We start from the raw sequence: 26,406 nt of genomic DNA, 5'->3' as shown, positions 1-26,406 counted from the left end.
AGGGTGGAGAGGCCCTGGCACAGCTTCCCAGAGAAGCTGTGGCTGCCCCTGGATCCCTGGAAGTGTCCAAGGCCAGGTTGGATGGGGTTTGGAGAAACCTGGGATAGTGGAAGGTGTCCCTGCCCAGGGGTGGAATGAGAAGAGCTATAAGGTCCCTTCCAACCGACCCATTCTGGGTTTCTATGGATGAAGAGCTGAAGCAGTCCTTGTTCTGTTTCTGGGAAAGAAACAGAAATGAGGGAAGAGCAATTTATTTCACCTGTTGAGTCCTGCTTTTCCTCTTCTCTCCCATTCCATTCCAACACTGATGTCCACAACGAATTGTAAGTTTTATCTGAGCACAATTCCTGCATCCTTTGGTGTCATTTGGCTGCTCTGGTCTGGCTGTGACTAACCCAGGACAAGGACACCCTGGCTTTATTATGGACCAGGAAGAAAAGAGTGTTCTTCCAGTCATCCCTATAAATCTGGTGCTGGGCAAATCTTGGATCTTGGTGTTATTTATTTTCCCAAATCTGAGCCTAATTTCTCTCTCTCTCTCTCCTTTGTACCAGGCATCTGCATTGAATGGACATTTTTACAACTACTTAGTTATGTAGTAGGAGGACTGGCTTTCACACACTGCACCACTACTCAAGGTAACAACAAAGACTTGCTCTCTTCTCATCCATTTCATGCTTTGTCTGGATATTCCAGTGTCACTTTTAGGACAGAGCCCCATTAATATAACATGCCAGCTACTTCTGTCAAGGCACTGATATATGTCATTAGCACAATGGAAATAAATTCAAATTCATACTTTGCATGTCACACACTGAGTTTTATCTTGACCTCCTAAGGTGAGAGACAGATGTTTTCCATTGGCAATGCTTTGGTTATTTGTTTATACTTGTCAAATGCACATCTGAAACCCACCTATATAAAACTGGAATATGGGCTGCATTTTAAGTGAAACCAGGGAAAAATATGCAGACTTTGAGAGATGAAGGGGAAAAAAACCTGCAGCAAGCACCAGGATATGGGAGTGAATAAGCATAATAGATCAGAATAAGGCCCTAAATCAATTTTATTTTCACAGTTCCAGCATCATAAAAAGTGGGTGGCAGTAAACCAATTATTATGCAACTTAATGAACTAATTAGGAAAATCAGAGCAATAATGGTACTGGTACTGACTGCTCTGAATATAAAAAGTAGAATTAAGTTCTCAGTATTGAATTTTTCGATACAAAGGATTGTATAGTAACTTTTGAAGCATTTTGAGTTTGGGAAGAGGGAGACTGCATCTGTAGTTGCTGTGGGTACCCAAATGATCACAGCACAGAACTCTCGGGGTATGTTCACTCCTGAAGAGATTTAAAAACAAAAGCAAGTGAGGAACAGGTCATTAAGAGCTCTATTTGCATTTATGTGCCCCTAAATGCTGCTGAAACTCTGGTGGCTGTTGTCAGGAGGCTCTTAAATACCTGGAGCACGAGGTTGGGCAGCTCAAAACCTGTGCACTGGTATTGCTGAATAAACCCAAGCCCTGGTTTAAGCTTTCACAGGAGTGGGACTTGCACCAAACCAAGTGCACAGGAACAGAAGAAAATAATCACAAAAGCACAGCTTCTCTCCCTTAATGTTGGTGTTGTTAGCTCATGCTATGCTTTAAAGTGTTTAAACCCTCACATAATACTGTTCATGTTGTCAGAAGTTATAAATATGTTGGTATCAGAGCAGTATTTCTCATTATACCTCTGAGATTATGTATGAGTGTTTCTAGACACTCAATAGTTTGCTGATTTTCTTTCTTTACTCCATTTCTGACTGTACATATTTGATAATATGATGTGTGATTATGGGCCTAAACCTTTTCTCTTTAGCATCAGTGACAAGGTTCCTGTTGCTTTCGGTGCCGAAATTGAAATGAACCCTCAGAAATTCCTCCATCATTTCCTTGCTATTGTGAAATGTGCTGTAGTGTTTTCATTGATTTATAACACATTTTTTTATCATGAAATTATAGCATAGGGGTTCTTTGCTGGTTTTCTTATAATTCCATGTCTGCCTTATCCATGTTTGGCAAATTTAGCAGCTGTTCTATTTGTAGATGGCACATGTTGATTTTTTTAATGGCCGTTATGGTGTTTGGATATGGTATTTTTTCCTGGAAGGAGCTGTCTGGGCCATGAGTGTTTCATCCCAAAGGAAAGGTGAAAGCATTTTCTTAAATTGTTTCCCGGATAAAGACAACAAGAAGAGAAACAGTTTCTGCTTTCCATGATCAAACCAATCAATGTGAAGAGTTTTGTTTATTTTCCTGGTCAAAAAGCCACTGTCAGAGTCTATTTAAAACAAATGGGGAGATGGGAGGGGCAAATGGCCTTAAAGCAAGTGTATCACATCCAATACTTTTTAAAAAAGAGAAGGAACCCAGGCCAGCACGTTAAAAATGGGCATTTCCAATACAATTTGTCATCCATGCATAAATCTTGCTGACATTTTCAGTCACTTTAATAGCCTTCCCATTTTATAAATCAGTATGAACTTGCACAGTTGCAAAAAGTGTGTATTTTGAACATCTCATTTGCATACTTTACCAAAAGCCAATGAGGCAGTGGAAGCAACACTGGTGATCATAATAAGTGTTTGGGAAAAGGCAGAAAGATCACTAATGGTTTGCCTTTAGGGATTTCTGTACTCCATAGGGGATGAAAATGAGAAATATTTTTCAAACAGCAGGGGTAAAGGTTTTAAAACTAGAAACACATGGAGTGATAAAAATGTTAGTGCCACAGGGCGCATAGCAGGAAAAATTTACAATGTAAAAACTGTAATTTCAGCATTAGGAAGTAATAATCGTGTTTCATCATTGTTATTAAAGCATGACCCTTAAAGTCACATAAATTAGATATAACTTTCTAGAGAAGTGTATTAATCTTCAATGGAAAATATTAGGAAAGTTTATTATCATATGAAGATCAGAAGAAACTGGGTTTTATTAAAAAAAATGAAGTTAAACTTGGTGGGGTTTTTAATTAATTAATTTATTTTAAAAATAAATCTCCAGCATTTTGAACCAGCAGATAGGCTCGTGTTTACGCAATGCAAAGTGCAGCACCCAGCTTTGCTCTGAAAACCAACAACAGTTGCATGACAGGAAACACAACCAACAATTAAATAATGAACTGAGGAAGTCCAGGGGGTTCTGTGTATGGGCATAAATGGTTTCTATTTGGGCCGACAAAGTCATCTTGGTGTTGGTGCCAAATGCATCCACACGATTAATGAAGAATGGTGTAGTTGTTGGAAAAAAAATAAAAGTACCACAAGAATATCCGCTGGGAGACTTGAAATGGGACCAGTTATCCAAGGTGTGTAATTAGTGACTAAGGGAGTTTCCATCCTGCCCAGGAAGTGCAATTTTATGAGGGCCTCAGTATTTCCTGTCAGTGCCGTTCAATGAGGTCACTTCACCTGCGAGAAATTTTGGGTAAACGTGTGTTTCCAGAAGTAACACCACCCCTGAGTGGGTCTGAACTCCCTTTTTTCTACTCTGGGCTGTGGAAACATGGTGCAATATGGTGGGAGTGGAGCTCCTGGGCTTGGTGGGCCTCTGGAGTGGATTCATCTGGGATAAATATCATTTCCGGCTTTCCTGGCTCCACAATCCCAAAGTGTTTCCCGAAGTGAAGCGCTCTGGGTGTGGATTCAGCACTTTCTGCTGAGGTCCACAGGAGCTGCCCGAGTGATAACTACAATATTTTTATAGTTTTACCTTGAAATTTCTTGGTTTCAATTTGAAAAACTAACTGCTAGCATTGACAGACTGGGTGTGATTTTAATCAAAATTGAATTTTAATAAGGAATGGAACAGCTTTATGTTATTGATGAAGACTTTTGATGTCCTGCAAGGCAGACAGACAAAGACTGGTCTGTTGGGTTTGGGATACTGGGTGTGTCCTGTGTCAGAGCAATGAGGGTGTGTTTCCAGAGTAGGATTCAGCCAATTCACTGCTCGGTCATTAGAGAGAAATCATTAATAACACAACAGTAGAGGAAAGGTCCCTTTACGTCCCTCACATTCAGTGCCCTCAGCGTCAGGACCCAAATCTTGATTTCCTCTTGTTCTGTGTTTCCTTTTTCTTTATCCACATTGTTCACCTGCAAGAGGGAGATGTCCAATTTGGAAGAGCAGACAACCCCTCCTCAGCATAATTTGCAGCTTGATTTGTGGGCAGTCACTCTCCAGAGAAGAATAAAATCTTTCCCAAGTGCTCCAAACACAGGAATGTTATGCATAAGGAGGGTATCATTATTATCTCTCCTTCCAGCTGTGTTCTGATGTGAAAATGGCTGTAGCTGTTGTTTTTTCTGTCCCTTCCTGCCAGTCCCTCAGGCAGTTTATGATGCTCGTGCACAGCCAAAGATTAGGCATCGTGCTTCTCTCTGCAGTTGGAACTAACAAGACAAACTTGCCCAAATGGGAATAATTTTTTTTCTCCAGGATGCTTTGCCTGCTTGCATGAGAAAAGATTGGAAGATTTCCATCAGTGTCAGAAACTGTCTTTTTCCAGAGCAGAAAATGTCAATTTTTTCATTTTGTACAAAATCACCTGCTCTCTAATACCAGAAGTTTATTTTATGAGTCAGTGTGTTGTAAACACCTGCAACTGCAATGGCACTGAGGGAAAGAGGCTTCATCCTTTTCTCAGTGAAAAGGGAAATATTCCAGATCTTTATCTGGAATTCTCCCTCTGCAGTTGCAACGTCATTAGTAGCAGTCTGCTTCTATAATAGTGAGCTGTAGAACAGAATTAAAATAATAATAATAATAAAAAAAATCCTTTTATATGATAGATTTATGTCTGTTTTTAGAACTCCAGAGTAAACTGGTGGTAAAGAGTCCAGTGATGAGCTGTAGTGATTTTAAAAAGTTTTAATGACATGTTCCAACAGTGTCTATCTGTGGGTGCGAATAAGATGTGGCTCAGCTTTGGAGATCAGGAGTGTTTTTACATTTCCTGAATAAAAACTCCATCACTCAGACTGCAAAAGAGTTGTACAGTTGACACATGAAGTGTTTCTAATACAAAATTCTCTGTGGTTCTGTACCTTTTGGAGCTTGGCTCAAAGAAATTTCAATCTTTTCCTCTGGGAATTGAGTAACCTCTTCAAAAAACTCTGATTGCATTAGCTCAGATGTTAATTGGGCAAGAATTCGTACATTTGCTTATATCTATTTCGTTTATTTACTGTATATAAAACCTATAATCTGGACTTTGTGGTCTAACAGTTGTGTTTTCCAGGAACTGAAACTTCTAAGGTCAAATCTAATATTTACAACTTGAATAATTTGAGGTTGTACCATTTAGAAATTAGTAGAAAAATTGGGAGAATTACGGTATAGCTCTAGGAGCAGCTGTAGCAAATATAAATTGGAGTGCAATAAAAGGAGGACAGACAGGCTGGAAGAAAATTAGAGGAGATTATCAAAGATCACACTTAAAGCTTCTTCTATGCAATATTTTTATGAATGATCTTTCCGAAACCAAAAAAATCGATATTTTTTTTACACACAAAATTTGAAAACATCACCAGTTCAGATTTGAGATATACAGGAATAAGTAGACCATGCTGAACCAGTTTATAGGAGATTAAATTTAGCACTGTTGAAATTTAGCTGCTAGCGGAAGAAATTTCCTAGGCACTGGAATTTCTCAGCACAGAACAACAGAGGGGAAAAAAGGATTTGATTGCACCAGGGTGTTAACAAATGATTGAGATCTACCAATACAAAACTATTATGAAGAAGATTAGACACAAGCAGAGATATTTCCAGAAGGAAAGATAATACAATTCTACAAGGCTTTTGTAATTTATTTTTCTCTCTCTTACAGCGTTGTTGTTTAATTTTCTTGTAATTTCTTTCTTCTTTCCCCAGGTTCTGTGGGATCAGTTTCCCTTATTGTATCCATCCTTTGGCATGAATTTACTGTAAGTACACTCAGAGTGATTATAGCTTATGACATATGTAACTTTACAGGTCCTAAAAATAAAATGAGGGATCTGAAATAACCCCTCCAATCCAAGAGGAGTTATGCAAAGACAGAGCTCTTACTCCAAGTGGAAACATGACAGTTTATGGACTTCTCTGGAATGTCAGGCAAATATCTCAATGTCAGAGACATGTCCTGATTTTCCCTGGAAAAAAAACCAAACCAAACTTCTGCCTTTCTTTTGCCTCTGGCTCCTGGAGATGAAATGAGGGTTTGGAGCTGAAATGAGGGTTTGGAGCTGTTACATGATGTGAGCTATTCCAGGGAAAACTCCTGATAGCAGCTGAGTGCATCCTTCAGTGAAGGATCTCTGAAAGGGAATTTTTCCTGCTGAGGCAGAAGATTTACACCGAGGAGATCCTGACCAGCATCTCCTGGGCAGTGAGGCAGCAGGAGGAGTGTCTGTCATTGGCTTGGACCGAGGGAATTTGGGAGTGTTGAAAGATCCTGGGCTGCAGGTCAGACATTGATCTCCAGGGATCCTTTGTCAGAGGGCACTCATAGACATGGGCAGAAAGAAATAATTAAATTTAGTCTTTTTTAAATACTTCTGACCCCTCCTAGAAAACACCAAAGCAAACCAACTCCCCTCAAACCCCATCAAACAGGCTGAAATGAGTTCTCAAGTGAAATCCACTAATTTAGATTTGTTGTCTCCCTTTTTCTCTATAAAGCCAATTAATTTCTTGGTAAACACTCTTAAAATAAGTCACAATAATCTTGTTTTTCCCAAAGTCAGGCAATCAGTCAGTAGTGGGCAGTCAACATCCACGGAAAACCCTACAATAGTAACATTCATCCTATAAATAACAAACTGGTTCATATGGCTGATAGAAGGAAATAAATTTTGAGAGTGATTTCAGTATCAAGTGATTGAGCTGTTTATTGAATAAACCAGAAGTGAAACACATTATTAAAAGTTATGAAAAAATAACTGTAGAATGCCAGTCCAAACATGGTATTTTGCCATGCTACTTAAATTCAGCAGCCTTTTCCCCATGAAATATATTTTCCCTGTGAGTTTTTAAGTAAATATTTTCCTGGGAAATTATGAAGTGTGTATTGCTCAGGAAAATATAGTCTTGAATAAAATGCTTTTGGCTACACTTTTTTTGGGTTTTTTTGTGTTAGAAAGGGTGTGGTAATAGTCACTACTGACCCTAAAATATTCAAATGGTTTGGGTTTTGCCTAATTACCAGTTTTCACAGTTTTGATAAAGAAGCAGAGAAGTATTTTTTTAATTGTTTTTTGATCTGATACAAAATTTGCACCTTTCAAATTTAAAAATCTGTGCTTCACACAAGCCATGTGAAACATCCATGGAGGAGCTACACTGGGACTCAGCGAGGATGAATTACATCGAGGGTACTCTGTAGCTGGAGGTAGAGAAATGTGGTTGCAATCATGCCCAAATTTGTGGGTGTGCAAAACACTTGCAGCTGGGAAGGAAATATAATGGTCAAGTTCAGCTGAAATATTCACAGGTTGAATTCTGTTCTGCTCAGTGATGGTTTGACCCAGTGTCACCAGATTCAGGCTCTGTCCAGTAGGGAAACAATTTCTGGTAAATGTTGGTTCTATTTCCAGCCAGCTAAACCTACAATGAACCAGTTACTGATCTTTTTTACCCCTACAGGTTTTAGATAAATGCCTCACATTCCACCAAAATTATGAACTACCGATAGGTGAAATCACTCATTCAGATTAATGTTCTGAGTCAAACCCCATGTTTTTTGGCAAAATATTACTGGAGATATAAGAATATCATATTCCAGGTGTACCAACCATCCCTCACACTGGTGGTGAGAAGTTTAATACAGCTTTGAAGAGTAAGATATTTTCCTGTGCAGAGGATACGATATCTGTAATAGCACAATTAACTGTTGCAAAACTCCAGGCTGATTTTCTGTAGCATCAAGTGTGTAGGTCTCAGCTATTTCTATATCATGCACCATCTTCTGCTGAACTGAAGCATAACCTCTTAGAAAAATTATGTTAAATGTGATTTAAAGTCCTGAAGTGAAGGGGATGCATATGAATTATTCCTGGGATTAATTATGAGAGAATTGTGTTGTGTTTCTGCTCTGGATTTGAGTGTATTTCTATTTACCAATGTTTGCAGCAATTTATACCATTTCTCTAATAGTGACTGAACTTTCCATTTTTCTTCTGGTTGAGGCACAGTTTAACCTTTGCAGGAGATAACTAAGAAGGATTTAGTTTAGTAAGTCACTTCCCTCTAGAACAAATCTTCAAAAAATTTCAGAAACACCTTTTTCAAACCTTTCCCAGGTTTGTGACCTCACAGTGGTAAATAGAGGGACAGAAGAGGACACATTTTCCTGCCTGATTCTTCTGGAGATGGAATAATGATGGATGTGAACAGCCTGTACAGCAAGGTAAGACCTGGACCAGACAAAAAGGCAAGAGAAGGTTTTGGCAGCATAAAAGTGTTTAATTGGAGCTCTGATATCATCTCAGTGCCTGAATATTCCGGTTTTTTTGAGTGCTGGAAGTTGCAATATTCAGACTGCAGCTCTTTGTGTGTCTGAGCTGGCGCTCGAAGTTCCAAAAACCAGGATGGCTGCAGAGTGCAGATTCCATTGGCAGCTCCAGGGTGGATTTTGGAGTATGGGCAGAGTGGTAAAGGTGGAAATTCAGGTGGGGGGGAAGCTTATTAATCAGGAGTAGCGAGATGCCAGTGAGGCAAACGCTTGGGAAGGAGCGAGGAGCGCGTAGCGGGAAAGCCAGCGGCCGATGTCCCGCTGTCCCCGTGGGGCTGGCATTGGGAAGGCACGGGCGTGGGCACCCAGAGAGCAGCACCAGCCCTGGAGAAGGACTGCCCTGCTGGAGGGGGACGAGCAGAGCGAGAGCAGCTGTGGCTGCTGGCACATCCAGCCGCCCAGCGCTGCCGACCCTCGCAGATGAGGCTGGCACCAGACTGCAGGAATGAGGCCGGGGTGATGCTAACGAGGCAGAATTGATCTGCATATATTACAGAGCAGCACCACAACGCTTGCATAATCACAGCGCTGGAAAGTAGGTCCAGGGGAACACCTTGACTTCCCCAGGAAATGAGGAGGCAGCTGCGAGCGGTTTTTTGGCAGAAAAGTGCTCCTGCTTTTGAGAATTGTCAGCCCGGCATTGTTCGCTCTGGGCTCGCTCGGCGTCGCCCCACCACAAGATTTAGTGGTCTGTGTTATGGACCTGCAAGGAAACTCCTGCCCAAAAAATTATGTTACAACACCAGCACTATAAATGTGTTATGGAAAGCCTGCTTTGAAGGAAGAGAGAAAAACGGGGAGCATTTTATTCTGTAAATGGGAGTTTCTCTCTCTCTCTCCTCCTGATATAAAATGGGATGGCCGGTCAAGAAAAGTTTTATAGATTTAAAGTATGTTTCTTATGAACATGTGAATAGTCTCTGGAGACATTTGGCCAGTAGTGTGAGTGACAATGTTGAAGTTGCAGAAAGCTTAACAGGAAAAGAAAATTGAGAAAAATGAAAAAAAAGAAAAAAGGGGGAAAATTAAAAAGTAAACAGAAGCAGAAAGAGAGAAGGAAATCTCTCAGCCCTTTTTTACAATAAAGTACAAACCATAATCAGGACTTGCTGATGAGCTGTAAACTTCCGTATTCTGCGTTTCCTTAGGCAACCACAGTTGTCTTCCATAAGGATTGTTTCAGCAGATCCTGTGTTTGGGGAGGGAGAGCAGGACATTTCAGCAACCCCCAGAACTGCAAGCTCAGTCTTGCACTTGGTGAAGTGCATAATGTAAAGTGATGCCTTTGGAGAAAGTAGCCTGTAATGCAAGAAGACAAATCACTGATTTGGAATTGATATGTTCCTTGTACTTGATATGCTCATTCATATGCAAGAAATTTATTTGATCCCACATTCAGGAATTTAACCAAACAGGCAGATAATTATATGGTCATCAAGTGAAGAAATGAGGAAAAAAACCCATCAAGATCCCTGTTGCAGAAAACAAGTCTGTAAATTAGGGAACAAGTGGCGAATCCTGAAGAGGGAAGGAATATCCTAAATAAAGTCCTATTCCAGGCATGCAACTTGTGTGACATTAAGGCTGTGATTGTACAAGGAGAAGTGAGGAAATTGGAGCTGGAGAGAGACAAGTCAGCATTAATGCTGAACCCTGCCCTCCTAATTTCTAAAATGAATTTATTTGTATTTTTCCACACTCACAATGCATATGCCAATGTAAATCACAGAGCATTATTAACACAAACAGTATAAAGGCATTGAAATATAGAGAGCTTAGATATTATTTGGTTCTCAGCTCTGACTGAACAGAAACAATGTACAGCTCTCTCCTCTCTCACACACGTTTTTTAGGCTGTGTTTTGTTTTCTTAGTGTGAATTTTTTTTTATTTTAGGTTTCAATTCCTAGTTATATAGTTAATATATTTATATTTGTAGTCAAGATACAGTTTAATTCATAGCTATAAAATGTACAAAAATTTTAAAAGGAGTTATAATTGCCAAAAAATTCAAAGGTCACACATCTCTTCTTTGGGTTTTTGAATATTATGTGTTGGCTACTTTTTAGACTAATTTTCAAACTCTCAGGGAGAATTTTAAAATATTTCAGCTAAGCAGGAATCTCAGAGTCAGGAACAGTCCATAGGACTTGGATCCAAAAGGACTCAGGTGATAGTGCTTTCTATTTCTTTTACTTTTCTTCTTTTCTTTTCTTTTCTTTTCTTTTCTTTTCTTTTCTTTTCTTTTCTTTTCTTTTCTTTTCTTTTCTTTTCTTTTCTTTTCTTTTCTTTTCTTTTCTTTTCTTTTCTTTTCTTTTCTTTTCCTTTCCTTTCTTTTCCTTTCTTTTCCTTTCTTTTCCTTTCTTTTCCTTTCTTTTCCTTTCTTTTCCTTTCTTTTCCTTTCTTTCTCTCTTCTCTTTATTTTTTTTTTTTTTGGTAAGAAGTTTATTGTGAAATGTTAATTTTTTTATAAAGTATTCAAAATTGACTAAATATTGCCTTAAAAAGTATAAACACTTCTCACAAATTAGCATTTCATGGTGAATGATACGCAAAAACCACCCAGGATCCTGCTCAAAACTGTGAGGAAACATATTTTATGTGAGTACTAATTATAAATAAGTAGAAAGGGGCTGTGCATGTGATATATAAAATTATAAATATAGAAAGCATAGAAAGAATTTATACTTGAGAGAACTGGCTGGATCAAACCTCATTATTTTGAGAAAATCTGGTTCTATAAAAGCTGTAAATATGAGTACAAATGTTATCTTTTTCAAACAGATAATTTTAATTTCCGTAAAACCCCTCAGATTTTTGGCAAAGCTGACCTATTGAATAGTTCATGGTTGGGTTTTTGAAAATACATTTAAGGCACATGTAAATTTTTTTTTTTTTTTAATTTTTACCTCTTTTTTCTTTGGCTCTAAAACTGAAAGAATGAGAATTTCATGCACTGGAAGAAGAGAATTGTCCACTGAGTCTGAGGGTCACATCTCTAAAATCTGTGGGAAATTTAATGATCAGAAATTTAACCAAAGAGACGAGGACTTGGAGTGTCACTTTCTCCACATAAATTCATTTTAAGCACAAGAGAGATGCAGTGTGACTCAGATCATTAAATGGGAATGTTTGGAATAGTCCACAAAGTGCATTTCACTCAGGTTATTATTTTTTTCCCCTAAATACCGAGGATGCATTAAGATAATTGCAGTAGAGTAATTAGGCTTTCTCCTAAAAATGACTTGTCTACAAGTGGTTTAATAGATTAAGGATTTTAAAGGGGTTGGAGGGAACCAGTTACAGTAATCAGAGAAGAAAAAGTGCTGAAGGTATCATGAAGGCTCATAATTAAACTGAAGCTCACAGCTCAATTAAACTTGAGCATCATTATGCATAAAACATCAGTGGGCATCAAGAGTCCAATAAAAAGGGATGGGATCCATGTGAAACAGCTAAAAGGTAAGGCAGGATATGGACTGGTCCAGGACTTCCAGATAAAGTCAAGGAAAACTGTGCCTAAAATGGGAGTTGAAGTTTTCACGTTCTTTCAGTCAAGAGTCCTGTGTTAACTTTTTTAAACCTGCAGCAGTCAAATAATTAAAATATTGTGGAATTCCTATCAGTGGAACTATGTTAGGAACAGCACATCTGTCACAACTGGTGTGCCATAAACCCTTCGGGATATTACATGCAAAAGAAATTTTCTGCAAAAAGAAAATACCGTAAGAAAAAAATTGTCACAGGAAAGCAGATTTTGGTGCTTTTCTCTGAAAAATATCATTACAGTTTCAACTAAAAAAATCAAGAATGCATTGATTGTGCAATCTGTGTTTCTGTAAAGGGAAATTTAACATGGTGAGTGCTGGGAGAAGTTCTGTGGGAATATGAGGTTGCAGAGTATCATAGGAAGAATGAAGAGATGCTGGCATGAAAGGGTTTACACAGATCCTATAAGATTCACAGTTATTAATAAACTATCATATTTAGATGCTCTTGCCCTTTTTAGTTGCAGCTCTGTGTGATTTAATATTCTTTCTTTCCTCTGTGGTGCCCTCTGGATTGGTACCTGCAGGAAACCTCCCAGCTCCCCTTGGAGAAATATGATATTAGGAAGAAAATGTCATTATTTAACATAGAGGAGAAAGAAAAATCTCTAGATGAGAGGCAGGGAAGTGCAAGTGCCAGCACATTTCAGATCCAAGCTCTTCCCTTACAAATACAATAACCGTAAAATTCCCATTCTTTTCCTAGGGAGAACTTTGTGGGTTTTATTGGAGATTATTTGTGCAAAGGCTTTTAGTCAGGAGTTAAATTATTGCTTAATACCAGCTTTAAAGTTTTCATCTGGATGAGTTTCTGGGTGCCAGATGGAGCATGTAAGGCAAAGGGAATGACACTAAAAACTGCAGAAGACCTGCCATGGTTCTGGTTTGGATCTGAATGTGGCTCTCCTGCATGTTCACTGAATGTCCCAGTTTTGGAACGTTCCTTAGGGATTCTCTTCTCAGGAGCAGAGGAAGAGGTGAATTCAGCTGATAGCTCAGAACTCCAAGCAATATCCAGTCAGAGGGATGAGATCTCACAGAACCCCAGATCCGAGCGATTGTTTGACCATGTCTTAATTAGTGATCGTGTTTCTGACCATGTCTTAATTTTATTTGTGTTTTTAGTGAAATGAGGATGCTCCAGTGTTAATTGAGAAGGGTCTATCAGGCCATGTAGAAATACCCTCCTAATTTAGAGCTCCAGTGTGCATTACCTGGGCACTGATGGCTCTGCAGTGTGTGCCCACATCCCTGCTCTGTGGCAAATATGAATTTAGCTTAACTCACAAAGAGTGCAGGATAAACCAATTTAAATTTGTCCTGCCTGGTTAGCTCCTGTGAGGTAAATTGGTGCTCCTTGATAGTATTTAGATTTTATTGTGAGATCAACAGTTAAGTGTACATTGTACATTAGCCCACAGAGTGTCGTGTTTGGGTTCCTGCTCAGGACCTTAAGTATTATTTTTGTTATTATACTTGTTAGAGCATTGTTATATTACACTAAATAACATTAGCTGAAATTATAATTACAATCATTATGTTGTTATTGTATTAGCTGCTATATTGTGATAATATGATCCCAATATTACAGCATTATCAGTGATGGTGGTGGTGATAAACAGGCAATTCTGTAAATTCTTTGTTCAGCTGAAGCCATGGTAGGACTATGATGGGATAAAGGCTTTAATATTTGCCCTGACATCAACAGAAGAAGTAAAGATCTAAAATTTGTGACTCAAAGCTAACCCTTAGAAATTCAGATGCACGGGAAAACACACCTGAACTTCCTGAAGGAAGGACTTTTCTTTTAGGGCCATTAGAAAACAAAGGTTAAGGTGCCCAGTGCATCACCCTGAGGCAATACTTTGGTGTTAAATTTACTCACCATTTTGTTTAGGTCAATTCTCGCCTTTTGTTTTGCAATTTTTTGAGTAAAGAGAAAACCCCAAAAGAAAATACTGTTACTAAAAGCTGCAGAGGGGCACGAATTTCAACCATGCCTTGTCCATAGAGTCTTGATACAAACCCACATATCCAACAAAACTGTCTTAAGCGCTCACACAGGCAAATCTTTTGAGCTTGACATGTTTTATGTGAGCCCCTTGTTTCTAAATTAAGAAATGCACAGGATATTAAATATATGAAAGAATTTAAAGGGTTTGCTAAGCCAACAAAACGGGTGAATTCATGAATCCCATCATGTATCCCTTCCTAATTTGTTCCGGGTGATAACAAATGTTTGGGCCATAATATTTGAGTAGCCCAAGTGAATGAGCAAGGAATGAGGAGAACAATATTTCATCTTGAGGCTTTTTTTATTCTTTCCCAGAAGATGCTGTTAGCAGTGCGCAAAAAATTGTATTATACCAAAATTGTATAAAAATAAATTCCGTCCCCCCAAGCCAATAGGTATTGTTTTACAGCTGGGAGACAGAAAACATATTGGTTGAAAACATTACAATATTTAAAAACCACATGGAGCTGTAAAAATTGGAATGAGTCCTCTAAATCTTCTATAAAATGGTTAATCAGTTGATCCTTAACAACTGCTATGTACAGTACAGAGAGCTTATAACTCACAAACGCAGGTTCAAGCAGTGTTCCCCAAGGATGGGGGAGAACAGATTGAAACACTGAAAAGAAAGGGGAAGGAGACAGAAGGAAAGAAATAATTAAATAACAATGTTAAATTCTTCATTGGCTTTTTTTGTTTGTTTGTTTATTTTGTGTTTTCCCAAATATTGTTCTCTTAACCCTGAAAAAAATTTATATTCTCTCACTCTGGATGGAATAATCGGTTCAATATATTTTTGAATACAAATTATTAAACTTACTCGCTACTTTTTTCATCTCTTCTAAGAAATCATCTGTATTTTGCAAAATTTAAAGCCAAAGACTTGCTTGTAGTACAAGAAAGCGAAGCTATGTTTATTTTTTTTCTTTTTAATGACAGTCTAACAATAGTCCCACAACTCACCAGTGCATTCCAAAAATTTCATGCTGTCATCATAAAAATCTGACTGTAGCAGAATCTGTCTGGCACTAGACAGAGCCCTAATGACCCTAAACTCACATACGATCCCTGGTGATCAGAAGAAGAAAAATACGGTAAAAATAGAGAAATATGTAAACTGCTTAAGTGACAGAAAAATATCCTCTGGAGAATGTCATTCATTTTTTTTCCTGTCTTTCACAACTGTCAGAGGTACCAGGTCTCTGAACTTGTCTTTTGTGTTGTTTAACAGGAAGCTTTGGAGAATTTTCCAGTCACTTGGAAAGTAAAATTAGTGATGAAGCGGGGTTGTTCCCCCATTCCAGCAGTTCCAGCAGCACATTCCCACTATTTAAGCAGGAAGCCCAGCACAACCCTCTCCACTTTTACAAATGTTGGGAGTGTCGAATTTCTCTCACCACACTTCTGTTTCCAAGGGTTCATTTAACGAGAAATTATGTTACAACACAAACCAATAAACAAGGTTTTACTTGGACACAGAAATCATGGAATAACGCATGCGTGAAAAAAAAAGTGTTTTGTATGTGCTTCCCCCCTTTTTTTTTTAATATTATAAAAAATAGCTCCATTTTAATTCTGATTGATTTCTAACGTTGCTATAAATTAAGCAGGGAGGAATTGATAGGATTCTTTGAAAGCTCAAAAGCATTCCAGAGAAATTATGTTAAAGAAAAAAAGAATTTCATAGAGTTGGATATATTTTTGCCATATTGTGTGACATTTGATGTTTTTACCTCCAGCTTTTGAAATCGGCCTGATAGTAGAGGCTTCCTTCTGTCTCTCTCGACTGTAGAGATAAGACTGAAAATATGAATCATAAATGCGTTGACCCCAAAACGAAAGAGAAATATCAGTGTAGAGTTGCTTTGAATAAATAACAGGCACCTTAAAGCTGTTTGGTGTTTAATCCATGATGGTTTTTACTGTTAGAAGGTAGCAGGAGCCTTTCTGTGCTCTGTTGTGTTTAGCTCTGCTACCACAATGTGTTTTACACGTTTTCATGAACCCATGGATTTCCCTGTGATTGGGTCTCACTCTGGTTTTTGGGTTGGGCTCTGAGTACCATGAGCAGGATTTCTTTTCAGATCCTTCTTTTCCTCTCGTGGGAATTCTTGAGGGAACATTTGGCTTTTATAGAGTTCTTTCGAGGTGGACAGAGTCAAACTTCCTTACAAATGGCATAGGTTGATCAGTAACAGAATCCTGGAATTATTTGGTTGGGAGGGAAATTAAAGATCATCCAGTTCCCTCCCCTGCCGCTGCTGTTCCAAAACCTGTCCAACCTGGCCTTGGACAGTTCCAGAGATGGGGCACTGTAGTGGTTTGGTCCAAAATACTCATTACTGTTTATCTTCTGTGAGATAAGAATTAGGAGAAACGCAAAGCAGGCACCAAACTTGAAAGAATATAAAGAAGTTTATTAACAGACCTAAAAGAAGGGAAAAAAAAATTATACCACCTTCAGAGCTCTCCTCCTCCCCCCACCTTCCTCCCTTCTCCCACTGACAGTGTAAAAAGACAACCCTTAAGATGTTCAGTCTGTTTACCACTTCCATAATAACCTTGTTCAGTCCATTTAGAAAGAGAAGTCTCTTCGTGCTCGTGCTATGAAAACATTATCACAACGAGACAGCCGCCCACTTCCAAATATTGTTCAGTCCATTTAGGAAGAGGAATCTCTGCTCGCATATGAGTCCCTTCCCCCGACTTGCAGCTCTTCAAGGTCACACACAGATAGCAACTGGCTTCCCCGCAACTGCTTTCGAGGGTCCACTCTTGAAGTTTTTTGGGGTACAATTTTAAGGTTGAGCCGTTCAGAAACAAAAACAGAGGCCCTTCTCCTTCCCTGGGAGCAAAGGGTCTTCCTCATCTTCATCGTTAGGACTATCTCTGGGAGCATCTCTAGGAGCTGAGGTTTTCTCCTTTCCCATTTGGAGCCAAAGTCCTCATCTGGTCCATCTCTCCCTGTCCAAACTTCTCATGAAATTACAGCTGCGTCAGCATCTGCCTATCTCAGCGCAGGTGCTTTTGCTTATGAGTTGAACACTCCACCCCCCATATCTTCATGAAATGGCAATGGGATACTCTGATATATCATAGCTTCACAACAGACTTTCAGCTTAAAAAGAAAAATCCATAGGACCAAAGATCTAAGTCACAGTTCAGGCATGCAAAAGTCCTGCATTTGGAGGTGAGGGGAAAAATCCCTCTTGTCCGAAGAAGGTTCTGTCCTTCAAGGCTTGGAAAGAACAATATTCAGGATTTTTCCTCTGTGTGAGCAGTAGCTGGACAAGAGTCTGTCAGGAAAAGGCATCATTTTGGTTGCTGATTCATCAGAAATGTTGCTGTCTTAATCTTCTATCAGAGAAGGTGAAAGCGGGCAAATTGTTGGCGCAGTAGAGCCCTAAGCTCTGTTTCAGCCTGGGAGGGGTGTTCCCAGCAAAAAGTGATTTCTTCCCATATAAATGGATATCCCAGCATAGCAGGAGCTTGGAGACTGAGAGATTCTGATATATAAAAAACTAATTAAAGTTGTCAGAAATCCCTGGCACTGTCCAAGGCCAGGTTGGATGGGGCTTGGAGAAGCCTGGTCTGGAGGAAGGTGTCCCTGCCCATGGCAGGAAGGAGATGGGCTTTAAGTTCTTTTCCAACCCAGACCATTCTGGGGTTCTGTGAAATGCTGCACTCCCGGTGTGCTGAGGCTCACGTCAGCATCGTTGATCCCGCTCCCTCCTGCTCCAGCCATGCACATCCTCATGTTTAGTTGGAAGTTTATAGGCCTTTGTCCACATCCTTTCAGTATTTTAATGCCTTGCAAATCTTAACAAGTCAAACTTCCCAACATCCTGAGAGGCGTTGTCAGGAAAGCTTCGTCTAAATAATCTCTCTTCTTGCAGTAGGACTTTCACTTCCCTTGCACATATCCTTTATGTTTGTTGACTTGGGAGGTCGATGCGATAGAGGTCAGACCTACGCGTGTTCACCCAGCTCCGACCCCGGGCTGGGGCTGCTTTTCTCCATCGTGGCTTTCTGTGTGACCGATCTTTCGGCCGCGGAATAAAATCTATTTCTTTATTAAATTTAATTGGGCTGTATTTCTTTACCTCACATTCATAACAATGATGTAACATGCGAAAAGCCAACATCACAATACCATTTATAACAGAGGGATCCGCCGCAGGCACCCGCGGTGCCGCGGTCCTGCCCGTGGAGTGATCTGTCGGAGGGACTATTTGTGATGCGGCCCTGTCCGCGGAGGACTCAGCGGTGATGCGCATGCACACGCGGAGTGATCTGCCAGGAGGGACTATTTGTGATGCGGCCCTGCCTGCGGAGGACTCAGCGGTGATGCGCCGCGGTGATACGCACGCGCACGTGGAGATGCGCATGCGCACGCGGAGTGATCCGCCAGGAGGGACTATTTGTGATGCGGTCCTGCCCGCGGAGGAATCAGCAGTGATGCAGCCGGCCGCGGAGTGATCCACCGGAGGGACTATTTGTGATGTGGTCCTGCCCGCGGAGGAATCAGCAGTGATGCAGCCGGCCACGGAGTGATCCGCCCGAGGGACTATTTGTGATGCGGTCCTGCGCGCGGAGGGATCAGCGGTGATGCGGCCCGGTGATGCACATGCGCACGCGGAGTGATCTGCCAGGAGGGACTATTTGTGATGTGGTCCTGCCCGCGGAGGGATCTGCCGCAGGTAGTATTTGTGATGCAAATCCGCCCAGCTGCTCTCGCTCCCTTTTCCCGCTCTCCCCTCTGCTCCCAGCGCTTCTCCTGCAAAGGGCGCAGCTTTTCCTGGGCTCTTTTCCTGCTGGGCCTGCAGCGAGCGCTCCCCTCAAGGAGCAGGGGCAGCTTTGCCCACAGCAGCAGCGATTAAACAGAGCAGAGCCCAGACAGACGCCGGAGCAGCGCCGCTCGCAGGGCGCGGAGCAGCCGCAACGCGAGGGCCCGGCTGAGACGTTGGAGTCCGCGAGGCGGCGGCCACGTGGGACCGGCAGCCACCACGTGGGACCGGCAGCCACCACGTGGGACCAGCAGCCACGTGGGACCAGCAGCCAAGACGAACACGCAAGCATGTGATAGGAGAAGTTACAGCAACAAAAGTCACAGGAACTGCGAAATGGTACAATGTAAAAAACAACTATGGATTTATAACGCGAGATGATACAGGGGAAGATTTATTCATACCGGTATTCCTATTAAAAGGAATAACCCTAAAAATTACCTGCGAAGTGTAGGAGATGGAGAAGTTGTACAGTTTGATATAGTGCAAGGAAAGAAGGGTTTACAAGCAGCGAATGTTACTGGGCCTGGAGGCATTCCTGTCAAAGGCAGCCGTTATGCACAAAATTATAAACAATATTCATCCCAGCAACTTACCTACCCCCAGCATACTTTCCCTTTTTACCCTATACCCAATATGAACTCTTTCCTAAGTTTACCCCATCCCCAGTTTATTCCTAATCCGTTTTTCACCCCATGGCTTCCCTATACAATTCCCTTTCCCTACAACTCCTCTCCGATGCCGAGGGGGGGATGAAAAGGGGGAGGGAAGAAATTAAACCCTCTCCTGCCTCAGTTTTCCCACAAAGCATGGCCGGAGAGTCCTGTCTCCTTTCTGTGAGCCCTAAGATGTTCCACAGAATCTGTTTGGACATTTAAAGGCTCAGGAGGGTGGCTTGTATTATTTTAAAACTGTTCTTGTTATGTTTATCCAGTTGTTTTCACTTCTTTTTATTAAAATAAAACGGGTGAGATGTTGGGGTCTCCTCCCCCTGCCATGGAGCCCTGGGAGAGGGGCCCTGAGGGGACAGACACGGGGTTTCCCGCTGTAACAGTTGAACTTGTATTTATGGGCCTAAGTTTTCTGAAACCCAAACAAAACAGTAATTTATCTACTTTATTTCTTTCAAAATGGTGTTCTTAAAGTACATCTTGCAGATAGATTGTCTGTCCCTCACAGCAAAGCCTCACAATGGGAGTCTAATAATTGCTCTTTTTCTAATTTCACTAAATGAGTTATAATTATTTTACGTCTGTTTTATGGTTACAGAATAGTATTAACCTAAATTCTAATTATAATATAGCTTTCAAAGAAATGTATGGACACGAAATTGATGGACTGCCAGCTTATGTAGGAGCATCACATAAAGCAGATATACAGCTGATGGTTTAAGGCATAACATGTTAAAATTCAGGGGCACAACTTGTTCATGAATAAGTAACAGGGTGTAAATTCATTGACTATTTTTTTATAGTGGATCAAACAGAGAAGGGCACGATTAATGCTCGTTAAAATGCACGTACGGTTGAAGTTGGATGTGACTTACACCCAATAGGATTGGGAGACTCAGGCAGAGCCTGGAAGTCAGGCTAGTCAACACTGAAGTGATCATGATGGATATTTTACATGTTTTCTTCTGGTTCGCCCTCTCCTGCAGCATTGTGAATGTTACTGTCACAAATTAACCCTTTTTTTTCAGGGATAAAATGATTCTTTCAAACATCTTGCAATTCCTTTATTGCCAGAGGTGGTTGAAGGTCAAAATATTAAGAACCAAAGTTTTTAAAATCTCTGTCAGCTTTACAGAGCCTCTACCTAGCTCTGCTAATGTGAAGCGTGGCTGCTGATCTGCAGCCGTGGAGCCTCATCCCATGCATCCCTGGAGGATGAATCTCCTCTCAGCTTCCCACACACACTCAGCTGCCTCCCCCATCCAGAGGCGACTCATGGCTTGCTCATCTCAAAGTAGAAAATCAGACATGTTTGGGCATTTATCAGCTTCTCACTGGGCAGTTCAGCAGAGAGGTGATTTGGGCCTAAATCCTTGGAAGGGACCTTCAGGGTGGTTTTGCCTTTGGTATGAGAGGATTTATTGGACAACGCTGACTTTTTGGTGGTCATCTGGAGCATCTGCTGGGGTCACCATCTCTGAAAATGTCCAAAACACGAGTAGAGGGGGGATTTTTGGTTTAGTGCAAGTGATGATGACCAGACAAAGGTTGGACTTGATGGTCCTGGAGGTTTTTTCCAACCTTAATGGGTCTATGATTCCATCTTAACGCAGCTGACAGAAGGATGCCTGACCACCCTCCAGCCCCCAAAACCAGGCACACCAGAAATAATTGACAATTTCCTTCCCCCAAAGGTGATCCTTCTGATTTAGGGCCCCTGACTATATCTGACACCAATTCATCCCAGACCAAGATTTTAGAAGTCGGGTGCAGACTCGGAGTTGAAAAGTGCTGTTTGAAAGAGCTTCAGACTAAACAAATTAGATGTGCAAAACACACCTGGCTCTTATCTCCCTCACAGCTAAACCTTGGACTAGGAGAGCTAAATAAAACCTACGAGCCATTTCCTGGCCACTATGGGAGATTTCCCCTAAAGTTTATTTTTTAAGCTTCAGTGTCTGTTTCTTAATTACTTAAAGGTCCGTGGATTCGTTCTGTTGTATGAAATTTGATATAAATTGTTTACTAGACTTAAGGGGATGAGGAGATTATGCACTTTCTTATTTTTAATATTTCTCTCTCCTATCTGCTGTGACCAGACAGAAATTTCAAGCAACAGTTTTTGGAAAACATATGGAGACCAGCCTGGGAATTTTGTAAGGTAAGGGGCTGTCCATGATGCCAGGATGTCTGGCTGCTGCTTCTGCTGAGCAGCTCTGCATCCTTTATATTTTGAAATTATTCTATTGTAACCATTTTCCATTCAGTTTAGTTTGGCAATATATCCTTGTTTCTAAAGGTGTCTACACTTATTTGACTAGAGAAAATATTTACTTTTCTAAAGGGCAGCTTAACCTTTGTTTAAATTTGAGGTGAGCGAAAGGGCACTGTAATTATCTGCTGTATTATTTGTGTCACATCTGAGTTACTATGAAGGCTCAACATGCATTGCCCTTTATTAGGAAACTGCTTAACAAAACCCAATATAACCACAGGTTTTGCATCCAGCAAATATTTTATTGAACCAAAGGCTTCTCCAGGAAACTTGGACTCTGAGAAGATTCAAGTGGCAGAAGGCTGACCCAGGGGATGGGATAGAGATGGATGGGTTTTTATGGCAGCTGTAGCTGCTTTATTTTAAATATCTTGCAGTCAGGTAAAGGGGAAATGTGAGTCCAGTGTTTCCTGATACAGAGCTTCAGAGTGGAAAAACTCCAGTAGTGATGGAGGTTTTACAGCTAAGGTGGATTCACGGGTATGTCCCACTGCTTTCCCATAATATTCCCAAAATATAACTTCCCCATAACTCCCTTGAGAGGTAAGGAAGAAGAAATATTCAACATGGTTGTAAGTTACAGCTAAAAGTTACACAGGATGCTTCAGTCACACTTCCAGGCAGGAGCAGTCATTGTCCTGCAGAAAGGCAGTTCAGGGCTGCAGGAGGGAGCTCCACCATTGTGGGCAGCAGGGATGGCTGTGGGACTCCTCCTCAGTCAGGGCAAATGTAATTCCCAGAGGGAGAGCTGAGATTACCCTCCAGTTTTGTTGCTGTTGATTTGTTGCAGTGTTTCTGGTCTAATTCCTATTTCATAGAATCATCACAGAATCCCAGAATGATTTGGGCTGGAAGGGACCTTAAAGCTCTTCCAGTCCCTCTCCTTTTTATGAGATATTACATTCCATTCCAGGTAGGAGCCTTGTTTGTGTCACTAACTGATCCTGCTCTCCTGCAGAGGTTCATGTGGATGCAGTTGGGATTATTCCAGAAAAGAAACTGGAATTTGGTCAAGGCAGGCAGGTGGCTCCTTGGTTAGCTGGGAATGTACCTTCTAATCTCAGGTGACAGATGAGCTGCCCCTCCCAACAAAAATTCATGTCCCCAGCATGAGAACAGCTGCTCCAGTAGCAGAGATGCTCTGAAGAGAAGAGTGCACATAGAGATCCAGTCAAGACAGTTTGTGTGAATTTAAATTTAATTCAATTCAGTTGAATTGAATTTAAAGTCAAGAAAGTTTGTGTGAACCTTGGAATCTTGGAAAATATCCCAGGAGCAGCTTCTTGTGATGGACTGTGTGTAAATAACCAGCACGTCCCAGGCTACTCCCAAGATAAAGCACCATGGCTGGGAAGGGTTATTGCTTCATCCCATCACTCAGCTGGTTTTACATCTTCATGGCAAAGTAGCAAATCTATATGGATCTGGAGGAGCTTGATCTGTGGCATGCTCAGAGCATGGTTTTTGTATTTGTGTATATTTATGGTCACTCACTAAAGGAGCAGTGACCTTTTGATAGATTAATATAAGCTACTTCAGATACAGTGGCACAAAGAAAATGACTTTGACAGTGAATCCACTTGTTAGTGCTGGAGTTGCTGTGCAAGTACAGGAAATGAGAGGCCTTCAGCTTAAAAATTTGTCCTAAAAATTAGCCTGGCCACCAATGCCTGCCACTACCCTGAGTTAAGTACAGTTTTATACTGAGTCAGCCTTAACTTCCCAGTAAATAGAGTTCCTTTGTCTTTCACTCAACAAGTTCCTTTTAACAACATCCATTTATAAACATCAAAGAGAAGACAGAGGTGGTGGGAGAGAGCCAGGACTGGATTGCACAGACCCCCAAGGGTCAGGTGAGAGGATTGCTCCATGGAAAACTGATGTGAGCAAAGGGAAGCAGAGGGACATCTCTGTGACCTCGCAGCGGGGGCCAAGGCTTGGCTGGCGAAGGTGCCCTGCGGGGAAGCTGTGCCGGTGGAGCACCAGGGCTTTGTTGTTCCACAGATAACGTGATGGGCTCAGCTGGAAACGATGCCATTTCTTCCCCTTGCTGAGGATAAAGTCAGGGTTCTAAAAACACCAAAGGCTTTGAGAACATTTTCGAAAGAGCTGTCTGAGACAGAAGTCTCGGATCAGGAGCCGTCTTGTAAAAATCCTGGGGAGTATCGTTAACCCTCGGAGCACGTTTGGGGATGTGTCAATCTTCCAGGGATACTGCTCCTGCCAGGAAATCATAATTTATTGAGGTCAGCGGGTTAATGGGCTGGACTATGTGCTACCAATTGGTAGACATAAAATATATTTAGTCCTGTGACAAACCTAAAAGGTTTTCAATAGACGGAGGCTCGCAATAAAACATGTGATGAGTCGTTCTATTATTTTTCTCCGAGAGCGTTTTTTTCTTTCAAAGATAAAGCAAAAAGAGAGAAAGCTGATCTTTAAAATAATAAAAAAAAAAAAGCTGGGTAGCTGTTATGTTGCAGATGTGTGTTTTATAGTTTAATATTTTTTGCGTGAGAAAGCAGTTGGGATTCTAAGCAGACATGATGTAGAGCAATTTAAAATTAATAGAGCACTTCAAATTTTTAGGAGCACTTTAAGTTAGAAGTGATCTTGGTTTTGGGCAGGCTCGGTGTAGAAAGATGTGAAATTATGCAAGAGTTCCAGATCTACAAGAACATACTGGCATAAAGGCAAACACTAATTCAGCAGGTTAGGACAAAACAGATTATTTAAAATTCAGCAAAACAAAAATCCAAACAACAAAATTTGTCTTACTCTGTTCTTTCAGTGTAATTACTCAGCTTCCATTGTTCTGTTACTTCAAATACCCAGTACGAGATGGAATGAAGAAACTCTGACAAGAATACTGAGAATGAATATTAGCAGAAAATGCAGAAATTCTGCTCTGGCCTTGGTGTCATCCTGTGGGGTGAGTGTCCCTCCCATGGGGATGCAGATTATGGAGCAGCAGTGGAGGTGTCCGCCTGCCTTTCCTAGGTGGAAGAGCCGGGTGAGGCACAAGGAGACAAGCTCATTATTGACTCTCTCAAAGGCCGCAGGGGCAAGACTGGGCTAATAAATTCTCTTTTAAAGTAAGTGAATGCTCCTGCTGCCTCATGCCCTCCCCTTAGCCTCTCACTACCTTTTTTGGATGCTGCACAAATCCCCAGGTTTTTTTTCCTCAGCAAAGATGTTTTCTGTACTGGGTCAAGTTGGACTGAGCTTTTAGTTTGCCGTTTGCTTTGTGGGGGTGGATTTTTGTTTGTTTGTTTGTTTGTTTTGAAATGATTTTTGCACCACCAGCAGCACATATACAGTTGGAAATGGAGTAAGTGGAGATTTGAATGTCAAAAAATGTGGAGAGGTGGAGCTTAGGGACAAGGGGTAGTGGTGGGTTTGGCTGTGCTGTGTTAACTGTTGGACTTGATGGTCTTAGAGGGTTTTCCCAACCCTAATGGTTCTGTGATTCCATGATTCCATACAGGATTGCTCAGTTTGTCAGTGTGCTGTGATTTGTGTGAAACTTCCCTGGAGCAGCCTGTGTTGTGGCAGGGGGGAGAAGAGAAATCTCTGGAGCTGGAGGATGCCTGGTTGGGGAGCAGCTCAGGGGAAGCCAACCCAGACTAAAAGAGGGTCTCCCTGGGTTGATGACAGTTCTAAACCCAGATCAAATGCTTGGTTTAAAGCAGCCATGCAGCATTTGATTAAACTGGGCCTGAATTGCATTTGAATTAATCCCATCACCACCTTGTCTGTCCAGATCAGTTGCTTCAGTACCAATATCCATTACGGTCCTCCCAAAACACAGCAGCATCCGTCACCTGTCACACATTTGGGGCTGCAGCTGTGGATCAGATGTAAAAGGCACAGAGAGAATCCCTCAGACAGGTGGGTGCAGTCTAGGAGAGAGACACACTGACCCTGCTTAGCCTGGTGAAAGAAATAAGGGTAAAAATTTGCAAAAATGCCTCAGTTTTGCAAAAAGTGGGTGCTCTGTGGGGTCATTTTTTTTCCCCTAATCCTTTCTTTACCCAGTAACGAACATAAAAGCATGATCCTAATTTATGGTGCATTGATACAAAACAAATTATATTATTAATACCTGTATCTATAAGGATAAAGCATTTAATGGGTTTGAAGCAGTTCTCTACCAATTGGAGCACACAATAAATACCTGGATACACAGATTTTAGGCACTTTAAGCTTTTTACTGCATCAGAGAGATCAAGTAGCTTTGACTACTGCATCCCAAATAAGTTTATTCCTGCAGAATTCTTGTGAGTGATTTAGTGTGTAATGAGATATTTCGTCACTCCCAATAAATTGATGTATTGCATGTCTCTTCCACGCCTGCTTCGTTATCCTTTTGTATTGATTTGCGTTCTTTGCCATTTTGAAATACACTTTTTTATATTATTAAATGATGTGTTTTTGTGATAATGCCTGGATGTTTGTGTCCCATTGGATGGGGCTTGATGCAAACGTGATAATGAAAAATGTGATCCCTCCCTCCGAGTCCTGTTCCCTCTACATTTATTAGAGTTGCACACATTAAAATGTGGTA

At 41.0% G+C, this 26,406-nt stretch overlaps 1 long non-coding RNA gene across 1 annotated transcript; it reads left to right on the top strand.

Moving 5' to 3' along the window:
- The first annotated feature begins 564 nt into the window (after nucleotides 1–564).
- Nucleotides 565–26,189, top strand: LOC116446905. Its single transcript, XR_004241431.1, has 5 exons — nucleotides 565–638; nucleotides 5,926–5,978; nucleotides 8,334–8,440; nucleotides 20,368–21,725; nucleotides 24,631–26,189. It is a non-coding gene; the product is annotated as an uncharacterized LOC116446905 (long non-coding RNA).
- Nucleotides 26,190–26,406: the final 217 nt, after the last annotated feature.

The sequence above is a fragment of the Corvus moneduloides genome, chromosome 7 (genome assembly GCF_009650955.1).
Source record: "Corvus moneduloides isolate bCorMon1 chromosome 7, bCorMon1.pri, whole genome shotgun sequence".
Lineage (NCBI taxonomy): Eukaryota > Metazoa > Chordata > Aves > Passeriformes > Corvidae > Corvus > Corvus moneduloides.
The sequence above is the reverse complement of the archived record's forward strand: the minus strand, read 5'-3'. Positions and strand labels throughout refer to the sequence as shown.